General features: G+C 43.9%; 2 long non-coding RNA genes across 2 annotated transcripts in view; one reads left to right on the top strand and one right to left on the bottom strand.

Annotated features, from left to right (window-relative positions):
* LOC131493379 (uncharacterized) overlaps positions 1–12,737 on the top strand; it is a 31,371-nt gene extending 18,634 nt beyond the window's left edge. Inside the window, exons 3-5 of the long non-coding RNA XR_009252608.1 lie at positions 2,362–2,447; positions 8,058–8,131; positions 9,802–12,737. This is a non-coding gene — a long non-coding RNA (uncharacterized LOC131493379). The remainder of the gene's footprint in view (positions 1–2,361; positions 2,448–8,057; positions 8,132–9,801) is intronic.
* A 4,099-nt stretch (positions 12,738–16,836) lies between these two features.
* LOC131493378 (uncharacterized) lies at positions 16,837–18,676 on the bottom strand. Its single transcript, XR_009252607.1, has 2 exons — positions 18,564–18,676; positions 16,837–17,094 (listed from the first exon to the last, which is right to left on the bottom strand). It is a non-coding gene; the product is annotated as an uncharacterized LOC131493378 (long non-coding RNA).
* Between the last annotated feature and the right edge of the window lie 1,463 nt (positions 18,677–20,139).

Here is a 20,139-nt window from a genome sequence, read left to right as displayed (position 1 = left end):
ACCACATTTCCTTAGTTTTAAGATACACATCCCTTCCTCCAAGTGTATGTAATTGAATGTTGCAGAAACACTGGGATGTGTTTTACAAGCAATGTGTATACATAACATGGTAAAGTTTCCTCACTTCTTAAAAACCTGTTGTTAAGTTGTGTTAGGTCTTACAACGATGTCTAAGAACCAAGGAAGTAGCCATGTGGGAAGTCATTAAAAATGTCTGTGACTCAGCTTCCCTCTCTCTAAATGGAAGCCATAGGCCTGGGCTTACGTCACAGGGAGGAAGAGCAATGAAATGAAGGTTTTTTTAAACTGTAAAGTGGTGGATAAATGGTAGATTCCATGAAAAGACAACGAACAATTTCGTGCGAATGTCTGTGTCCCGGAGTTGTTTTGTTTTCTCCTCAAAGAAAAAGTGCCACGATGTGTTGTATCCTAGATTCATTTAACAGGAGACATATCTACATTGTATAGCAGACATGCATGTATTTTATGGATAAAGACTGAGTGGGATGAAGAGGGAAGGGGGGATGGAACATAATTTTTTAATCTATACACTTGGATCAAGTTTCATGTGGCCCGGAGAGACCAGCATGTTTATAGCGATCTCCACAGTTCATTACAGGCGTTACTTCCTGAGCACAAAAAAGGGCACGTGACTTTGACAAATATGTGTGAATTCTCTGAGTTTCTCTTTTGTAGGGTTTAGCACTAACTCTGTGCTTCTTCCTCTGTCCTTTTCCTTAGACATTTGAGCCCCAACAGTATACCATGCCCTGGGAAGACACAGGCAAGTCAACTGGGTGGGAGGTGAGGGATGCGCAGAGTGATGGGATATGGGATGTAGGATGGAGAGGAGGGAAAAGGGGAAAATCAAGATGCTTGGCAGAGGAATTACCAAGTAAGCCGAGTCACAGAGGCCCAAAGCAGCCTAGCCCATGGAGCATGGCCCCTCTGATTCAACATAATGATTGCTCATCACTGATAACTCAGTTTTGCTCTTCCAGGTATGCTGGGATATTTGTTTCTATTTCAAAAAGGTTCTTCTCACACATCTTCAAATACATCTTTCCTTTCAGCCAACTATGGCCCAGGTAGGTCAACAGGATCATCTTGTCTCTGACCTGGAAGGGCAGCGTTCACTCAAGGAAAGTGTTGCAGTGGAAATCAAAACCTTTCTTGTCTCCCAGTGGGAATGTCTGATAAATGCCTATAAGATGCTGTGAGGCAGAATAGGATAGGTTGGGCAGACAGACTCTGCTGTTGGCCTGAGATCAGAAGTCCATCAATACCATTTACTAGCTGTGGGTTCTTGGGGAAGTTACTTAGCTTCCACGAACCTTAATCTCCTCCTGTCCTAAAAGGATATGAATAATATCTATGACATAGTTTTAGAGTATTAAATGAGATATATATCATTTTACAGAGACCTGGTTTATTTTCCTCTATAAGGGGCAGGGCATCAGGGAGAACTTGTTTTATGCTTTGTTCTGCTTGTGAAATCCAAAGAGGGAAGCCCATTAGGAGTGGGTCATCGCTGGGTAGTATATACATTATGGTCATCAATGCTGAATGGTGTCATATGTCACTAAGCATAGGTTGTGATTGAGAGATTATGATTCGGGCACATTTCCAGTTGTATGATTTTACACAAGTAACTTGACCTTTCTAAGCCTTCAGTTTCCAAATCTGTAAAATCAGGCTTCCTGTCTCCTACGGCCGTTGCAAGGACCTAATGAAATGATACATGTAAATTGCTTAGCACAAGTCTTGGCACACAGTAAATGGTCAGTAAAGATTTACTGACATTGAGTTTGTTCATCTGAGATTGGTATCCTCAGGCTAGGAAGACCTATCACTAGTGTTCCCATATGAACTCTGGGCATTTTCTAATGGGAATATTTCTCTCTTTAGAAGCCCACCTTATCAAAGAGTAGGTGCTTTTGATTTCTAGAAAAGCCTGATAATGATAAGATCTTGCCTACAATTTCTTAGAGGTGGGGGCCCAGCTAACAATCAGGTATATGATACTCCTTTCAAGGGCAAGTTGAATGAAGTTGGGGAAGCGGAGTCAACTTTTGTGGCAGGCAGCTCACTAGATGTTGAATTTGCATAAGAAACAGAACAGGACAAAATGTACTTGGGCTGAACAGTATTTGATGCTTGCTCTGATAAAAGGTAGGAGGCTCCTATTTTTCCCTGGTAATTACCCACTGTTTCACTCCTCCACCCGATCCCTTCTCTGCTTTCCAACACCCCTCTCCCTTCCAGAGATGATGATGCAGTCAGAGGGAGGCCACTGGGGGATGGACCCCGGGGCAACGTCTCCCACTGAGACTTAAATTGCTATTTCTCCATAAAACACAGAAATGAAACTGATGGGAAGATTTGAACAATCCCAGGATCCTGAAAGAATCCAGTATAGGGGATTTTATGGCAGACTCATCTGAAAGGTGAGCTCATCTTTCCTGTGCTTTTCTTTTGCGAATTGCCAGGCAGTAGGAGTTGTCTGTTCTATTTGAAGGTCTTGCATGATCTGTGAAAGCTGACCCAGACACCAAAGGGTTGCCATTTGCAAAGGTCCAATCAACATTTTCATTCACAGCTCAGAAATCATATAGGTGATGAATCATGATGAAAAACAAACCAGGAAGCACTTATAGTAACAGATGGTACTTTAGAAATAAAGCTAATAAACATGCATTAAAGTTTAAAAGGCTTCTTTATTAACTTATTTTTTAAAGCACACTGTTTTGAGTTCGTTAAGTGTTGGCTTTGTTAAATGGACTCCATTGTTTCCTTTAAGCCCTGAATCAAGCCTTCTTCTACTTTGTGGGAGACTGTTTTGCCAATTTGCAAATGAGTGGGCGTTCCCATACAGGCTTCAATGGCTTACTCCTTGGGAATTAATAGTTCTCCAGAGAAAGTGGTGTTCCCCTCAGAGAAAATACACTTCATAAAGGAGAACTGAGAAGTGAGAAAAGAGCCTGTGCTGATAGGGCATCAGAAATTCAGAACAAGAAGCTCTACCTCCCCCATTCCTCCCCAGATCCAGCAGCCACCATTTTCTGGGAACCAGACTGACCCAGGCAGATAAACTGGTCTTTCCAGGAGAACCTCCAGTCTTAACTGGCTAATCTCTAAGCAGGGGATAAAACCTTACCATTTTCTCAGGAGAGTAGAAGCCATCAGCCCCTCCTTTGCCTGTCTCCCCACCACCCTCCTCACCTCTAATTGTAAGACTAGAGAATGAAAAATAGCTCCTTTTCCGTTCAAGATTAGGGATCTTATTGCTGGTCTAAAACATTCAAGGTGAATAATTTGTTAAAACTTCCTGAGGTATCATCCTTTTATTCTCTCATTCATTCATTCATTCATTCATTCACCAGACACATAATGAGTGTCTCTTATGTACCAGGTAGTAATCAAATAACGTATATGAATATGTAGACAGATGGTCCTCGACTTAATGATGATTCAACTTAAGATTTTTTGACTTTACAATGGTGTGAAAGTGATGTGTTCAGGAGACACCATACTTCAAATTTGAATTTGGATCTTTTCCTGGGCTGGCAATACATGGTACAACACTCCTCGTAAAGCTGGGCAGCCCCATCCTAAGTTGAGGAAGATCTGTGGATCCTCTACTTGGGGTAAATATAAGGATATTGAGGAAGGACACATATGGGTTATAAAGATAAAGAATAACAGGAAAGAGAAGAAGCATCTAATTTAGACAACCTGGTCAAGGAAATCTCTTTGAAGAGATTTAAGATGGAGCGTGAAGGATGAGAATGAGCTGGGGATTTGTTCATGTGTATACACACATGTATGTGGGAGTATGTATGTAGAGGAAGAGTATTCTAGGCAAAGGGTATGGCATTTAAGGAGGCTCTGATTTAGAAAATATTTGCCGAAGTTGTTCTTTGGAAGAAGTCAAAGAACTTTCAAACTGCCCTCAAACACAGGAGAGTATTATTCTGTATTTCCTTGTGAAGTCATTTGGTGACATTTTGGCCAGTTAGCCAAAAGAGCCGTAGTTAGACTCCTTCTAAAGTCCTACAGATGTTCATCTCTGATGTGCCGTGACGAATTCTCTCACTTGTTCTCATTACTGCAGCCCCTTCAGGCAGGCACCCTTGTGTAAGTGTGTTTCTGAGGAGAAGCCCATTTCCATATTGCACCAAAAGGGTTTCTGTGTAACTGCAGGGCACATACCTGCCAGGGGTTCCCCTTTGCTCTGAGAACCAAATTGCATCCTGGGGTTGGGGAAGGAGTGTTTTCCAAATCTTGCAGCTTTGTTAGCATTCTCCCTGCAAAATGTATGTTCCACAGAGTGCTGAATCATCTCCTGTGCCAAATTCTGAGTAGTTCTATTCTTCTGCTTTTCTGACCCTGCACATGGGGGTCTCGTTTGTTTAATAAACTGGCAGAATGCCCTGTGACACTTTTAAGTCTGCTTTGCATCTTAACGCAAACATTGTGCTTTTCTGAACCTGGAGAATTACAATGCCTGTGTTAAACATTTTGGAAAAGTTGAAAATTTCGGAAGGTGGAACTGATTTTAAAGGCTAAAGGGCGATAGTTTTGATTAAAGCAAATTGTAAAGCATGGCAGAACTGTCATCATAGCATCTGTAATTCGTTGTTTGATTGAAGGAATTTAGAGGAGTAATTTTTTGTTGCATACTTTCTTTACAAGGTAATGGTTAAAGTACAAAGTCCTTTCATTGGATCCATCAGGGTTTGTTTTGTTTGTTTGTTTGTTTGTTTGTTTCTGTAATGAAGACTTTTTTGCCTGTATGGCCAGAGGGAAATTGTCATTAAAATGGATTAATTGATCAGTAGCTGCGAGGAGCAAAGCAAAATGCTGGAGCAGTATGTGTGCATAATTACCTCTCATTTACCAACCATTCTTTTAGAGCCATAAGCCCAGGGCTGTGATGGATCCATGGGAAAGGGTACCAGCAATCCTGAAGCTGGAGGTCCTTCCTTTCTTGAGCCGGGCTTTTGGGGGATGGAAAGTAGGTGTTAGGTGATTTCAGAAGGTTGCAGATGGGTGAAGGTCAGGGTGCAAACTAGGACCAGACCACATTGGACATCATTGACAGAAGACACGAGCAGTAAAGAAATATTGGTACAACCTGAAGGGCCATGGGAACGGATACTGGATGATGGGGGATTTTTTGTTGATGTTTTTAAATGTAAGTGAATGAGTGGAATCTCCATGATACAGACAATCCAGTATTCATTCTTCAAAGACAAGCTCAAAGCAACCTGTTATGTGAAGATATCTCAGATCCCCCTACCTCTGAGGACTTTGAACTTTTTGAACTTCTGTTGTCTGCCTCATGTATATGGTATCTAGTACGTGCTGCTACGTGTATGTTTTGTCTTCGTAAATTGAGAACTTGTAGGTCTCTGTATTGCCTATAATACCGAGATGTCATAATGATTGTTTACTGAAGGATGATATTGTCAAGTCCTGTACAAGAATAAAATAAAAATAGAAGATCATTTCTCACTCGTGTGAAGTTTCAAATGGGTTTGCTCAGTTGAAAGACAGTCTTCCTGTGGTTACCCATGGAAATGAGCTTCTCGATTCTCACTGCTTGCTCTGCTCTCCTCCAAATCCTCAGAGATCTCTGTATTGAGCAAGCAAATAGAGAAAAGTATGGAGGGCCTCCAATGGGGAATGGGAAAAAGCCAAGCCTGGAAGAGGCACACATCATTTCTACTCATAATCCATTGGCTAAAACTGAATCATGTGGCAACATTTAGCTTCCGTGGCATGCCCAGAGATTAAAAATGAGTTTTGGTGAGTAGATAGTAGTCAAATATAGATAGCTAACTTTGGGAAGATTATGTGGCTATCTATCATTGTCTATCAAGAATTTTATTTATTTTTAAAATTTCTTTTAAATCTTTATTTTTGAGAGAGAGAGACAGCGTGTGAACAGGGGAGGAGCAGAGAGAGAGGGAGACACAGAATCGGAAGCAGGCTCCAGGCTCTGAGCTGTCAGCACAGAACCTGATGCGGGGCTCAAACTCATGAACTGTGAGATCATGACCTGAGCCGAAGTCGGACACTCAACTGACTGAGCCACCCGGGCGCCCCAAGAATTCGTTTTATTACTCCCATTTTACAGATAAGAAAACTGAAATGGGAAGATCAAGTCACTTGCTGGAGTAAGGACTGGTGCTTGAATGTAATCCATGATTATCTGGCTCTAAAGCTACCACACTGTATTTGCTTATTAACCTGATTTCTTGCACTATTCCATCATCTTCTATTTCCCCTGTCACTGTTTCTATTCAGGCCTCAAACATCCTAACTTAACTGCTATGATAGCCTTAGGCTGTGTTCCTTAATGTCAGTCGACCAGGCAAATTATTGCCAGATCAATCTTCTTAAAGGACAGCTCCAACCTTATCGATTCACAGCCTGAAAATCTTTAATAAATGCTCAGTAAACATATGTTAATTCCCTAGTGAATGAAAAGCAAAGGCCCTGACCAGGGCTCAAGGCCCCAGATTAGAGAATTATCTGGAAAAAATCTGAGAGCATACCCTGGGTCACAGAATGTCCTAACATTCTGTGGGTAAGCCTGTTTCAGAAGCATTAATTCTGGGTTGGTAAAGAACGACTTCTTTCCTGATCTCATTCTAGGAAGGGTTCGGTATCTTACTCCCTGAAAATCTTTAGGTTTAACCACATAGACCCGTGTTTCTGGCACAGAGAGAGAAGAAACTGCCATTGGATATGGCACACAGCTCTTAAATCCACACCCATGCACATGCTCAGTGAATATCAGCCTCTACACTGACTGTGGGCACGGAAAGTCACGGAATGCTCCTGAGACTGTGCAGGGGCTCTGTTTAATTAATCCAGTGATTCATCTGGAAAAACTTGTTTACTTTGGCACAATGGCAGTAGCAGATTTTCTATAAGGAAGGGATTTAAAGTAACATTCCAGTTGAAAAGATGGGATGTCTCAGTGATTAAGGGTAACTTACATAAGACTGAAAAACCCCAATTGCTCATAGTGAGGATTGAAATGGTTGATATGGATTATAGGAAAACGGAGGTTCCCAAACCCTCTTTACTGCTACAACTGCACTACTGTCCAAGTGATGCTTTTCACACTGTTGAGATTCTCTGCCCCTTCTTCATCGCCCGGTGCTTCCCCTTCTGCTTCCTTTGGCAACATGGCAAGGCTGTGCCTGTCAACCCCAGCTCCATTGGAAGTGCCCACTATCGGTCATCTCCTGGGCCCCGGCCCAGCAGAATTGCAGACAGTGTGATGGTTACTTTGATGGCAGCTGACTATGTGGGGGAAAAAACATCAAACAAACAAACAAACAAACAAACAAAGAAACAGAAAGGGGCTCGTTCTCTCTTTTGTGTCCTCCACTGCTGAAATCTGAAGAGCAGACCCTGCAGTGATAATGGGAACAGGGTTCAGTACAAAGACTTTACACATTTCAGAGTAGCCAGGCCTTGTGACCCAACGCAGACAAGCCTCAGGTCTCAGAGCACAGGGTGGTGGACTCCCTCCTTGGTGGGGGCTGGAGGAACAGAAGAAATTAGGGTCCAGAACTGGATATGTCGGTGGCTCTCAGAGCTGGCAGGGCTTTTGGTGGTTATCTGGCCGGGACAATAAGTCCTGGCACAATGCTGCTGCACCCCCTTCCCAGGCCCGGGGCAGACAGTCCGCTGCATGTTGAACTCCTCTGTAGATTAGCGCTCAGCCCCAAGAGAGGATCTTATTGGTCAGCTGGTACCTTATTGCAGAGCTCTTTTGCCAGGCCAGCTATCTCAATGATTACTGACCAGCCTATAGAAGGACTGACCCCTGGTCCAATCAGCTGAGATCCAAGTCAAGCTCATGTTGGTTGAAGTACAGCAATCAGGTGTAAGAAAAATTTGGATTCTCTTTCTTTCAGAGGACGGTTGTAAGTGGGTGGCCCTTAAAGTGTGATGTCCACTTACATTGAGGAGCTATGTGTATGATGAGTAAATTACTTAACCTCTCTTTCTCCCACTTTCTCATTTGGAAAAAGGTGGTAATGCCAATACCTGCCTCCAAGGGTTGCTGTGGAGACTGAGCTAAGACAGATAAAGTACTTGGCACCCAGTAAGTGCTCGTAACTAGTAGCTATTTCTATCACCTGAACACCATTTCTCAAAGTCCCCGGAGGGCAGTTTTTTCTGGGTCCTTCTATGGGGTTCAGTTCCCTTCATGTAAAAGACATCTTTCATCTGAGCCCTTAGGGCTCCCAGATAGACTCAAGAACTCACATGTTTCAGGAGCTGGGGGGCCCACCTTTTCAATTGCCAGCAAGTGGCCTTCAAGGGTCTGGGAGCTTCAAGGTCAAAGTGCTTCTGGCCCCCAGCGCTGCCTTTCTGACACTAACTCTTCTTTTATTTTTATTTTTTTTTTTCAACGTTTTTAATTTATTTTTGGGACAGAGAGAGACAGAGCATGAACGGGGGAGGGGCAGAGAGAGGGAGACACAGAATCGGAAACAGGCTCCAGGCTCCGAGCCATCAGCCCAGAGCCTGACGCGGGGCTCGAACTCACGGGCCGCGAGATCCTGACCTGGCTGAAGTCGGACGCTTAACCGACTGCGCCACCCAGGCGCCCCTAACTCTTCTTTTAAATCATATCCTAGGGAACCATTTATCTACCCGTATCTGCCCCTGTGCTGAGAAATCAGGTCACAGCACAAAAACATGCAGGGCTAGAGCTTGTAGGAGAAATTTAGGTCAACCCCCTACCATCTTCCACCTGCAGGATTGGGACACAGGTGAGGTGTCTTTTTGGTTTTGTTCCCATCTGCTTTTGTCTTCATCGTCTGTCTTTACAGAGTCCATTGATGTAGTGATTTTGTGGTCACTGAATATTTGTTATATTTAACAATTCACAATCAAACGGTGTTATTTGACAGTGACCCAGTGAGCCAACAGGTTGGCCCGAACAACGATACGGGTATCCTCCACTTTTCAAAAGTTTTGCATTCTGCCACTTCACTTTTACGAGAGATCTACATTAGTACCTGTCTTCACTAACTGAAAGAAACCCAAGGAGGATTTTTGCTTGTACAAAAAAAGGAAAAAAGCAAAAATAGCGGTCAGCGTTTGTTTCCCAGCGAGCTGTTACAAAGAGGCAGCATGTACCTCGGGCAGCAAGAGCGGTCCACCAACCTCCTTCCCCAGAATGACTCTCAGCATCTCCACATGAAGCTTCCAGAGCTGTGAACTGTGTCTGTGAGCACCTGTGTTTTATCCCCATTTATTTTGTGCATCCGTTAGCAAGATGTATCCTAAGGTATCAAAAAAGCCTAAGAGAGGTTATTTGTTGGGCCTGGCGACGCTCAAAAAATTTCCCATGTAAATTAATAGTCATTGCTTCTTTGCTTTTACTCTTTCAGCTTATTAAAGGTTTCGTAAGAACACTCTACATTCAGATAGTGGAGGGAACCTGTAGCGACATTCTGGGACCAGCCAGAATGTACATGCAGCTGTAAGATCCTTTATGAGAGAATCAGTGCGGTGATTTTTTTTTCCTTTACTTTTTTAAAACAAAGCAAAACAAAACAACACAGAGTAGCCCAATATGTTGAATCTGAGCAACTTGGACAGCTGCATAGTCCGGCCTGCAATTTTTTTTTTCAAGTATTGCAATTGCCGGATAGTTCTGTGGCTTTGTGCCCTGCCCTTTGTGCCCTGTGACCCTTACTGATTACTTCAGACCATTTACACTGCTTTAGTTTCTGGTTGGAAACTAACTCTGCTCTCTTACAGATGGATTAAAAAGCTATGGAAATCAATCCTTCCCAGAGGGACGTGAAAGATGGCTCAATCCGATACGAAGTCCATTTGTGGCTCTATGCACACTCCGAGATGGGCACAGCCCAACACAGTCTTCCCTTGGAGAACAGAGGGCTTGGGTTTGGAGGGCACTTCGATCCCACCCCCACGCACCCCCCATTCTGGTCCTGCTTTTGGTCAAATGGCTCCACTTCTCTGGCCATTCATTTGCATCAAGCTCCTTACGAGGTTATGATGAAGATCAGAGGAGAGGCATCAAAAAATGTTTTAGAAACTAGACGTTGTATATCAAAGTATATAATTGCAATGATACAATTTCTTGCTACTAAGCAAAGTCTGCAGACAGGTAGGTGGAGGTTGTGAGTGCATTTTCTTTTTTTCTTTTTCTTTTTTTTTAATATTTTTTAAATGTTTATCCATTTTTGAGCAACAGAGAGAGACAGAGCGCGAGCAGGCGAGGGACAGAGACAGAGGAAGACACAGGATATGAAGCAGGTTTCAGGCTCTGGGCTGTCAGCACAGAGACCGATGCGGGGCTCGAACTCACTGACCACGATATCATGACCTGAGTTGAAGTGGGACGCTTAACTTAACGCACCACCCAGGTGCCCCATGAGTACGTTGTCAATACTCTAAGATCACACATACATGCATGGTCCTACTAGAGACCACCATTTCTTCTTTTTTAAAAATTTATTATTATTATTTTAATTTTTATTACTTTTTAAGTTAAATTTTAGTTAATATACAATGCAGTATTGGTTTCCGGAGTAGAATCCAGTGATTCATCACTTACATACAACAGCCAATGCTCATCACAAGTGTCCTCCTTAACACCCATCCCCCGTCTAGCCCATCTCCCACCCATCTCCCTCCATCAACCCTCCGTTCTCTATCTTTAAGAGTCCTTCATGGTTTGCTTCCCTCTCTTCTCTTTTCCTCTCTCTTCCCATACGCTCCTCTATTTTGTTTCTTAAATTCCACATATGAGTGAAATCATAGGGTATTTGTAGAGACCACCTTTTCTAATAGTGAAGCTGTTCTGGTGGCTGATGGTGTTTTTAGCTGGAGGAAAGGCTGCCGATTAGACTGCTTTGCTGTGTAGGTGGAGAACGGGTCTTGAGTGGTGGCTCTGAGCTGTGGCTTTTGCACAGCTGTGGGCGGTGAGGCTGAGACACTTCCTCGGGAGCTTACCAACCTTTTCCTTTCACTTTTCCTGCCCTCACTCCCCTTTTTATTTTTAGGGTTTTTTTACTAAAGAAGTTATATTTGCTCATCGCAGATGGTCTAGGAAGTTTAGAAAACATTAAAGACACAGAGAAAAATGCATAATCCCGTCTCCTTGAGGCAACCCCTGTGGAGACTGTGAATTGTTCCCTTTCTTTTATTGTTGTTGTTCCTGTTGTTTTAGCTGTACATTTTTCAGACATCATTGAGAGCCTATGATTTATGACATTTTGGTATCCTGCCCACCTCCATTTCTGATTGCAGCATAGTAGAACCTTTATGATCCCTAGGGATAGATCTTGGGACCCTCTTGAATCCCCATATTTGCTAACACTGGTATAGAGTACAATTTCCTCAATACAATTTCTCTCACCCATTTCACCAGCAGTTGACTCTCTGTTCAGGATAAGTTTCCACTACTTACCATGAACTCGTACATCTGTGACACTAACTGCATTCTACTGTAGCCTGTTGACTGGGCTCCATTACTGACTATGGAACTGGATCCCAGAACCCAACCTTTGACTGCTCGAAACTCAAATCCACTTGACCAGAAAGAAAAAATGACTCCATGTCTTGGACTTTCAGGGTCACTTGTGAATAGTTTCAACCTCGAATATTCAACTGTGGCTACCAAGGGTGTCCTGATCCCTGCACCGCTGAAGAAGGGCAAGTCAAGATTCTGTTTCTCATCCATCTTTCTTGACCTTCTCCCAGGTGGAATTTGGAGACTTGCAACCTTGGAGAATCACCTCACTTAGCCTCATTGCCATCCAGGGAGGGCAGACCCACAGCAAAAGTCTTCTATTTTCCAGCTGGTGAAAGGGATTGAGGTGGGGATAAAGCAATGTGACCGTAAGCTGCCCCCTCCCAGAATCTCTCATGGGGCCCAGTAGAGGTTTCCTATCAAATGGCCACTGGAAAGATGCAAATGTCGACCTCTCCCCGCTGCTTATCCTGAGTGGAATCAGAATTCTCTCCTCTGCATAACTCAAGCCTATGACTTCATGCCAGGGCCTCCTTTTGTGAACACACTAAAGGCATTATCCTAGCAGGCAATCCTTGTTTTTCTACACTTGTGATTTCAAGGGAGCTGATAGTGCCATCTCCCCTGGAGCCAGCCTCATTGTCCCAGGCCTTTTGGAACCCATATTGAGTAACTTCGAGGTGGCCCGTTAGAGGTGGCTTACACATTGCAAGTGAGAGAAGGACAAGAAAGTGGCTTTAGGAGAAAAGAACAAAGCCAAACCAGTGAGTTGTGAAGCTGATTTGGGCACAGGTTTCAGCCCTCTGCTACTCCTCCTTTGATGGCAGCCTGCTAGTTTCTTCAAAGGGAGGGAGATAGTGCCACACTTCAGAAGACATCCTAGGGATGCCCGGATTTTGTAAAATCTTTCTGCAACCAAGTGTCAGTCACTCTTTTGCTCAGATGTGTTTAATGGCTCCTTATGATTTCCAGGATAAAATCAAATCCCTGGGTATCAATACTTGGAGGGACCCCTCAATGATCTCCCTTAACTTGCCCTTCTAGGTTTTATTCCTTTTTCTCCATCCCATCTAGTAGATTCAGTGTGGTCTCTTCATTGTGTTCCACTGATTAACCCCTCCTCTGCTGGCAATGGCTCCTCACCTCCTTCCTTACTTTCTCTTCAGGTTACTTCCCATACTCACCTAACACATAACTATTTACAAAAGTGCCTTTCCTTAGGTCAGAGGTTAGGACTAGGCAGGCCATGGGGCACCTGGGTGGCTCAGTCGGTTGAGCATCTGACTCTTGATTTTGGCTCAGGTCATGATCTCATGGTTTGTGGGTTCGAGCCACACGTCGGACTTTGAGCTGACAGCATGGAGCCTGCTTCAGATTCTGTCTCCCTGTCTCTCTTTCTCTGCTCCTCCCCCCAAAAAAATTAATTTAAAAAAAAAAGAAATAGGCAGGCTATAGATTGATTCAACCAGCAGACTACATGACTTGTTTGGCCCTCAGAGAACTTTATGAATTTGAGCCAACATTTAAAATTGGGAGATTTCACAACCACCTTTATCTCAACTCAATCTGAAGAATAACACGCTCTGACCATATTGTGCCCACATTTCGGCACAGTGGTAGTTGTGCTTACAGACTGACTCTCACATGCGGTTGACACGTCACATGCCCCCCTGTTGTCATGGTCCCTACCATTCACAGACAGTTTGTATGCATGTTTCCACCTGCTTCTGCTTCTCAAATTCATATTTCATCTGGACTCTGCAGGCATTTGTGTTTTTAACTCCTGCCTTAAGTAAAACAACAATAATTTTACAATAATAAATCATGAAAACACATACATGGAGTCTTCCAAAGCACTACTAAGACAAATGAAGGCACCACCTAGAACATCACACTGCAGAGTGGGAGAGGATATCTGGGTTGTGATCTTGCGGGGAAAGCCTAAATTTCCCCATCCTGGATGGTCTCTGCAGCACTTACAGGGACAGGCAGTGAGGGGTGAGATGGGAGATGTGGAAGAGAGGGAGGACTCAGGGGTCCTAATTGCCCAGGCTTTTACTCTGCAATTAGAAGAATGGAGTTTCCATCAACTGATGCAGGCAAGACCATGAGAAAAATAGACTGTGGGGGGAAATTCAGAGCTTGATTTTGAGCCTGTTAGATTTGATGACCTTGTTAGACATCTTTAATGAGTTGAATTGTGTCCCCCCAAAAGGTAGATTGATGTGCTAACTACCAGTACCTCAGAATGTGACCTTATTTGGAAATAAGATGTAATTAGTTAAGACAAGGTCCTACTAGAGCCGCAAGTACACTTAAACCAGTATGCCTGGGATCCTTTCAACAGAAGACAACACACACCAGGGAGAAGATGGCTGTGTGATGATGACAGAGGCAGAGATTGAAATGCTGCATCTACAAGCCAAGGAGCCCTAAGGATTGCCAGGGACCATCAGAGGTTCAAAGAGGCAGGAAAGGATTCTTCTCTACAGGTTTCAGAGGGAATATGAGCTTGCTGACCCCTTCTACCTTCAGAACTATAAGAAAATAAAATTCTGTTGTTTTCTGCCACCTAGTTTGTGATCCTTTGTTAAGGCAGCCCCCAGGAAACTAACACAGCATCTGACTGCAAATGTTGAACATGAATAGGATGTGTGAAATTGGAATTCGGTTACATTATTTTATTCTTCACCAAAGCCCTAAGTCTTTTATGCCCAATTGTGTCAGTCAGGAGCCCCGAAGCAATATGAATAGTTTAGAGAAGGATTAATAAAGGGAGTTTTTTCCCAGGGGTGGGCAGGATATAGGAAAACTTCAGGGAATAGTGCGGGACCCTGAGATTGGTAACTGCTAGGACTGCTGAAGTGAAAGAAAGGGCAGACAAGGGAACTTGGGGACAAAGAGGGCTATGAGGATGGGTTACCCTGGCAGGGAAGAGAAACACCCAGCTGACATGGCACTGGGGAGGGATGCAGGGAGGATTACATACCCCAAACTTATTCTCCTCCCTCCGATCTCGTGCTTGTCTCTCCAATGACGAACCCAAGGGGAAGGCAGAGGACAAAGGAGCTCATTGAAGTGGTTCATAGAGGTCACACACCTGGGGCAGAGAACAGGCTGGAAATGAGGTTGGGAAGACAAACAGATCTCCAGCTCATCCATTTAACACATGTACAAATTGATCTCAAGAGAGGTGAAGTGATTCACCCAATGTCTCATGGCTCAAGTGTCAGCCTGAGTGGCTCCCAAGACTGGACTCAACCACTCCATAGTGGGGCTTCCTCTAAAAGCTCGCAGGCCTCTGGAACACAAGGAATGCTGTTCTAACTGTGGAAGTCAGACACTGAGAGAAGTTGGGGGAGAAGGGAGATGTCAGGATGAGTCCATCTCAAAATTCATGTAACAATAAAGATGACAAACGGGCGAGCCTGACTCACTCAGTGGGACCAGCACTGCATTTAAGCCAATCAGGGAAGACAAGATTTGCTCAGCCTGGAGACAGAACTAGTGGAGATTCCTACGTTCCATGGTCTGTTGCAACATGGCTAAGTTTGCTTCAATGAGGGATGCACTGGGAATTAGTTGAAAGTGACTGTGAGACCATCTCCTGGGGAAAAAGAAATCAAGACAAAGACCTCTTGGTCCAAAGAAAAATGGAATTAGGAGGGAAGAAACTGGACAAGGCTCTCTCTTGTTCTCCCATCTATTTTGGCAAGAGCAGGCATGGCATATGGGCTTTATCTCCTGTGCCAACTCAGACTGATTGGTTGTGGCTGTCTAGAATGCTGTGCTGAAATAGATTCTCAGATCAGCACATCGACATTTGGATAAAATGCTGTGCTTGACTTAGTGATGTCTGCTATGAACATCGAATTGGAAGTAACAAAATGCCTGATGCACGTTTGCATCCTTGAGTGAATGTATTCGGTTGTCAGCAAAGCATTTCATGACCTCCATGGAGACCATGACATTTTGGTATACAACGTGGTGATAGTTACTCTGTATTTTGGGGAGTTCTTTCTTTTTTGCTTCTCCATGGTATTCCAAAGGTTTTTATTGTTTTCTTTGTAAGCGACAATGCTACTTGGTTTTAGCTGTGCTGAAAGGAACTAAAGAGAATCCTTTTTTGATCCTTCTGGGCCTGTGTGTCGAAAGGGGAAGACCGATCCTGGAGTTGGGGGTGTGGCCGGCACAGGAATTGGGAACCTGGCAGAAGTTAACCAGCTAATGGGTGTGACAACCTTCAAAAGGCCTCAGGACACATTTTGTCAACCATTCTCCTGGGTCATCCCCTCACGGATGGTGTTGTTTACAGGAAATCCTCACACAGCACCAGGGGAGGGGGCATGGAGGGGGAACGGGAGGAGGTTAAGGGGCTGGGCTTGTTATTCTTACCAGCACCATTGGAGGAGAGGGTTTTATGTATCAATACTGTGTCAAGGAACTTTCTCTTCCAAGTTAGGTAGGTTCAGAGGGGATGGGGTAAGGAATATGGGCAAAGATGCTTACTTCAGAAGAGCCCCTCTGGCCTCTACCCAACATGCTCACAATATGATTGACAGGGCTCCACTAGCCTTGCCTCTAAATTTCTCTCTCTCTGTCTGTCTTTGTTGGAGTCTAAAATTTCTACCTGAGAGATGTTGCTTAACCCTGACTCCAGTTATTTATTTTCAAAGGTTACTTACCCTTCAAAAGACGTTAGAGTCCATGGAGCAGGTGTTCTATTCAGCTGCCTGGGGTTTGAGGTGGGCACAGCACTGATGCAGGACTGCAGAGTCCTGGATTGTGTCTGGACTGCCGCCAGGGCATTTGAGTCCTTCCCTTGGGTTGGAAGGGAAGGTTTGCACAGTTCCCTCATCTGTGCAATGGGAGAAGGGAAGCCAGTGAGCCTGGCCTAGCTTTCATTTCTCTCTGTGTGGAATTAATTCTAATCCCCTCCCACTCGGGGCAACTAGGGGAAATCCATGTACCTTCCTCTTCTCTTGCTGTCCTCCAACTTCCAACAGCTAAAGATCAATGAGAGAATCACGTGCAGCCTCTTGAAAGGGAAAAATGTCACAGGAAGTCATCATGCTGCCCGAGTGGGCTGCGAATGTGACTTTTGGGGAAAGGGAGGTGGATGTTTGAGATACGAGCAGGGGGGCTTGGGGAGGTGACACAGAACAAAGCTACAGTGGGCAGTGCAGAGCCCCTAAGCCCCAAATACTCATGTGTCCCCCCTCTCCTACTTGCAATTCAAAATATAAACAGTGTATGGCAAAAAAAAAAAAAAAAAAAAAAATCAAGAATCCAACGTAGTTCTGAATTTTTAATGCTCTTTTGGAAATCTAAAATAACAAATTCTTTAAAAACACTCTCTCTGAGGGTGGCGGAGGGAGTGGGGGATGCTTGTGCTTGGCCGAGGTCATTGTCACAGCCCTGGTCTGGTCAACAGTTGCTGAGGAGCCATCTCCCTTTCCTGGTCATCGTGGCCTTGTCTGACCCCGAGCAAGTCATGTCTCCCCCAGACGCAGCTATGTTGTTTGAAGAACAAGGGGTTTGGCAGGAAGGTTCTGAAAAGATACTTCACAGAGTCAACAGTTGATTACAAATAGGGTGGGTACTGTGGTTTGTTTTTAAAAGTTTATCTATCCAGGAGTCTGTGCTCTAACAAACAGTAAGCTGAAACAAACAAATAGAAAACACACAAAACAACAGAAGTGTTTTGCATGAAAAACAATCAGGTTCTCTAGAAGCCTAACCTATCCATCCTGTTCAGGTTTGGTAGACTGAAGGCAGGAAGTGTGGTAACAATAATACTTTGGGCATTTTGTTTTCTCTCCTGCCAATGGGGAGGATGTGTGAGAACATATGGAACATTCCATTCTGCTATCATCTGGTTCCCGTCCTAATATTATTAGAGGAATCTTGTAACAAAGCGCTGTTCCAAGGAGCTTTTTGTTGCTTTCTACTGCCTTCCAAAAAGTTTTGTTTTCCTCTCCAAAGGCTGCGGTAGAGAGGAAGGGTCCCCAGGGAGACGTTGACAGGTGTGGTTTGTTCTCTCGGCTCTCCTCAGCCGACCCCTCTCCCCTCTTTCTCGGGGCCAAAATGGAGAAGGGTCTTCATTGGCTTCAAACAGAAAAGCTCTTTTCAGAGGTGGGTGGGAGGGCAGGGGAGGTTCTTGGTAAAACTGGCCATTTTCCAACCTCTGAAACGGCCTTTTCTGTTGGAAGAAAACATGAGAAACTGGAAGCAAGAAAAAGGGATTTTTATCAGATTTGTGAAAGCAGTAGAGAGGTGGGCAAGGTGGAGAAGTTGGGGCCATGAACCAGAGTGGTTTTACAACCTCCTATAATACTGCTGCTCCTACCTTTTCAGGAAGGTTCGGAGTGATTGAGAAAAACAAGGTGTTGGTAAGTTGGTTCAGCAACGGGTGTGTTGTTTCGTGTATGTTGAGAGTGATGTCTTATCATTTCTTTTTTTTTTTAAGTCTACTTATTTATTTTGAGAGAGAGAGATCACAAAAGTGAGCAGAGGAAGGGCACAGAGAGAATCCCAGGGAGGCTCCACACTGTCAGCGAGGAGCTAGACGTGGGGCTCGAACTCACAAACAGCAAGGGCAGAACCTGAGCCGAAATTAAGAGTCTGACTCTTAACAGACTGAGCTACCCAGGCGCCCCTTTGCCTCATCGTTTCTTATGGATGATACCATCCTAAGACACTTTCTGGATAAACCCCTGGCTGGTGCCCTCCCTGGGATGGTAAATCTCTTTATTTCTCTTACCAGTTAGAAGTAAAACCAAATAAAAGCTCCTTTTTCTGGAAATAGAGACTATGGCTGGGTTGTTCTGGAGACCTTTGGGAAGCCATAGGTTGTGATTGATGCCTCCTTGTCCCTAACCTCATATCCCTGGCCAGGGGCTCCTTGCCTCTCCGGGACCCTCTGCAAGGACTTCATCCTGGATCTTAGCCACAGGGGCCAGGTTTCCCTGTGTGGGTCCATGACTGGCCAGCCTGGGCTCCGGGAGGGCAGAGAACTCACTTCCGTCCATGTCTGGTCTGCAGGGGAGGGGCTGACTATCAAATCCGGCCTGAAGTTTCCCAGAGACATCCTTTGCCAAGTCCCAGCTGGTACGTTGTAAAGTTCAGGTGAGGTTCCTGGTGTGATGTGAATATAATTCCATTCCTGGAATGTTGCCTGAATTCATTTCTACCTTCTAGAATAATAGAAGTCGCCATCCTTTGTCAAGACCTCAATGGTGGTAACTGTAAAACCGCTCGTCTTTTAGTAGTGGAACTAAACTTTTCGTTGTGAAACATTGAAGCACTTAGCAGGTATCATCTGATTAATTTTTCAGGGCAATCCAATGAAGTAGGACTCCCATCACCCTCTCAGATGAGGGCCCTAAGGCTGAGGAGTTTAGGCTGGTGGACAGTAGAACTCAGATTATGCACTCAGACTAACCTGGCTTCAAAACCTCTGCTTTCCCCACTGTTATATCTCTCCTAGGGGATGGAATGGATTAAATCCAATGTGTAGTTGGAAGGGACCTTATAGACCAGTGGCCACAACAGTCTCCTTTTACTGAGAAGGAAACTGAGACCCAGTCAGATTTCAGAGTGGTTAAGAGGCTGCCTGGGTCTAAATTCTGGCTGTGTCTCTTACTAGCCCTGTGACTTGGGACAATCTACTTCTTTCTCTCTGCCTCTATTTCCTCATCTATAAAATGGGACTGATAATACCCACCTCATGGCATTGTTGTGAAACTTAATAGTCAATATAAAGCATTTAACACAATAAAAATGAGCTATTTTGCTCCTATTGTTTATAATAGTGAAAAATTAGAAATAAATTAATAACACTGTTTAGTTAATCATATATACATAGATACGTATATTTAAATGTATACATAACTGTGCAATTGAAAAAATATATATATACACATATATATACAAATATATTGTCTGACTACACAGATCGTTCCCCAACTGTGGCGATTTGACTTAACGATTTTTTGACTTTACAGTGGTGTAAAAGTAACATGCATTTATTACAAATGGTACTTCAGATTTTGAATTGTGATCTTTTCCTACACGAGTGATATGCAGTATGATTCTTGTGATGCTGGCAAATGGTGGCAGCTACAGTCCCGTTAGCCACGCGACCGTGAGGGCAAACAACCCACACACTTACAGCCATTCTGTCCTTCACTTTCAGCACGCTCTTCAATAAGCGACACGAGACATTTAACACTTTCCAAAAAAATAGACTTTGCGTTAGATCATTTTGCCCAACTGTAGGCTAATGTAAGCATTCTGAGCACATTTAGAATGGGTTGGGCTGAGCTGTGAGGCTCAGTAGGTCAGGCACACTAAATACACTTCGACTTCTATTTTCAGGTCGCAATGGGTTTATCAAGATGTGACCCTAACGTAAGTGGAGGAAGGTCTGTATGTGTATTGAATATGTATATTATATTCAATGAAATATAATGAAACTTATAGAAACCATAATTTTGCAGAATAATTACATGGGGGAAATGCTGATAATTTAATGTTTAGTGATAGAAAAGGCTACAAAACATTGCTTATAGGACAATTGCAAATGCAAAGAATAT

Source organism: Neofelis nebulosa, chromosome 13 (assembly GCF_028018385.1).
Source record: "Neofelis nebulosa isolate mNeoNeb1 chromosome 13, mNeoNeb1.pri, whole genome shotgun sequence".
Lineage (NCBI taxonomy): Eukaryota > Metazoa > Chordata > Mammalia > Carnivora > Felidae > Neofelis > Neofelis nebulosa.
Note: the sequence above shows the minus strand (reverse complement) of the source record. Positions and strands in the feature narration are given on the sequence as shown.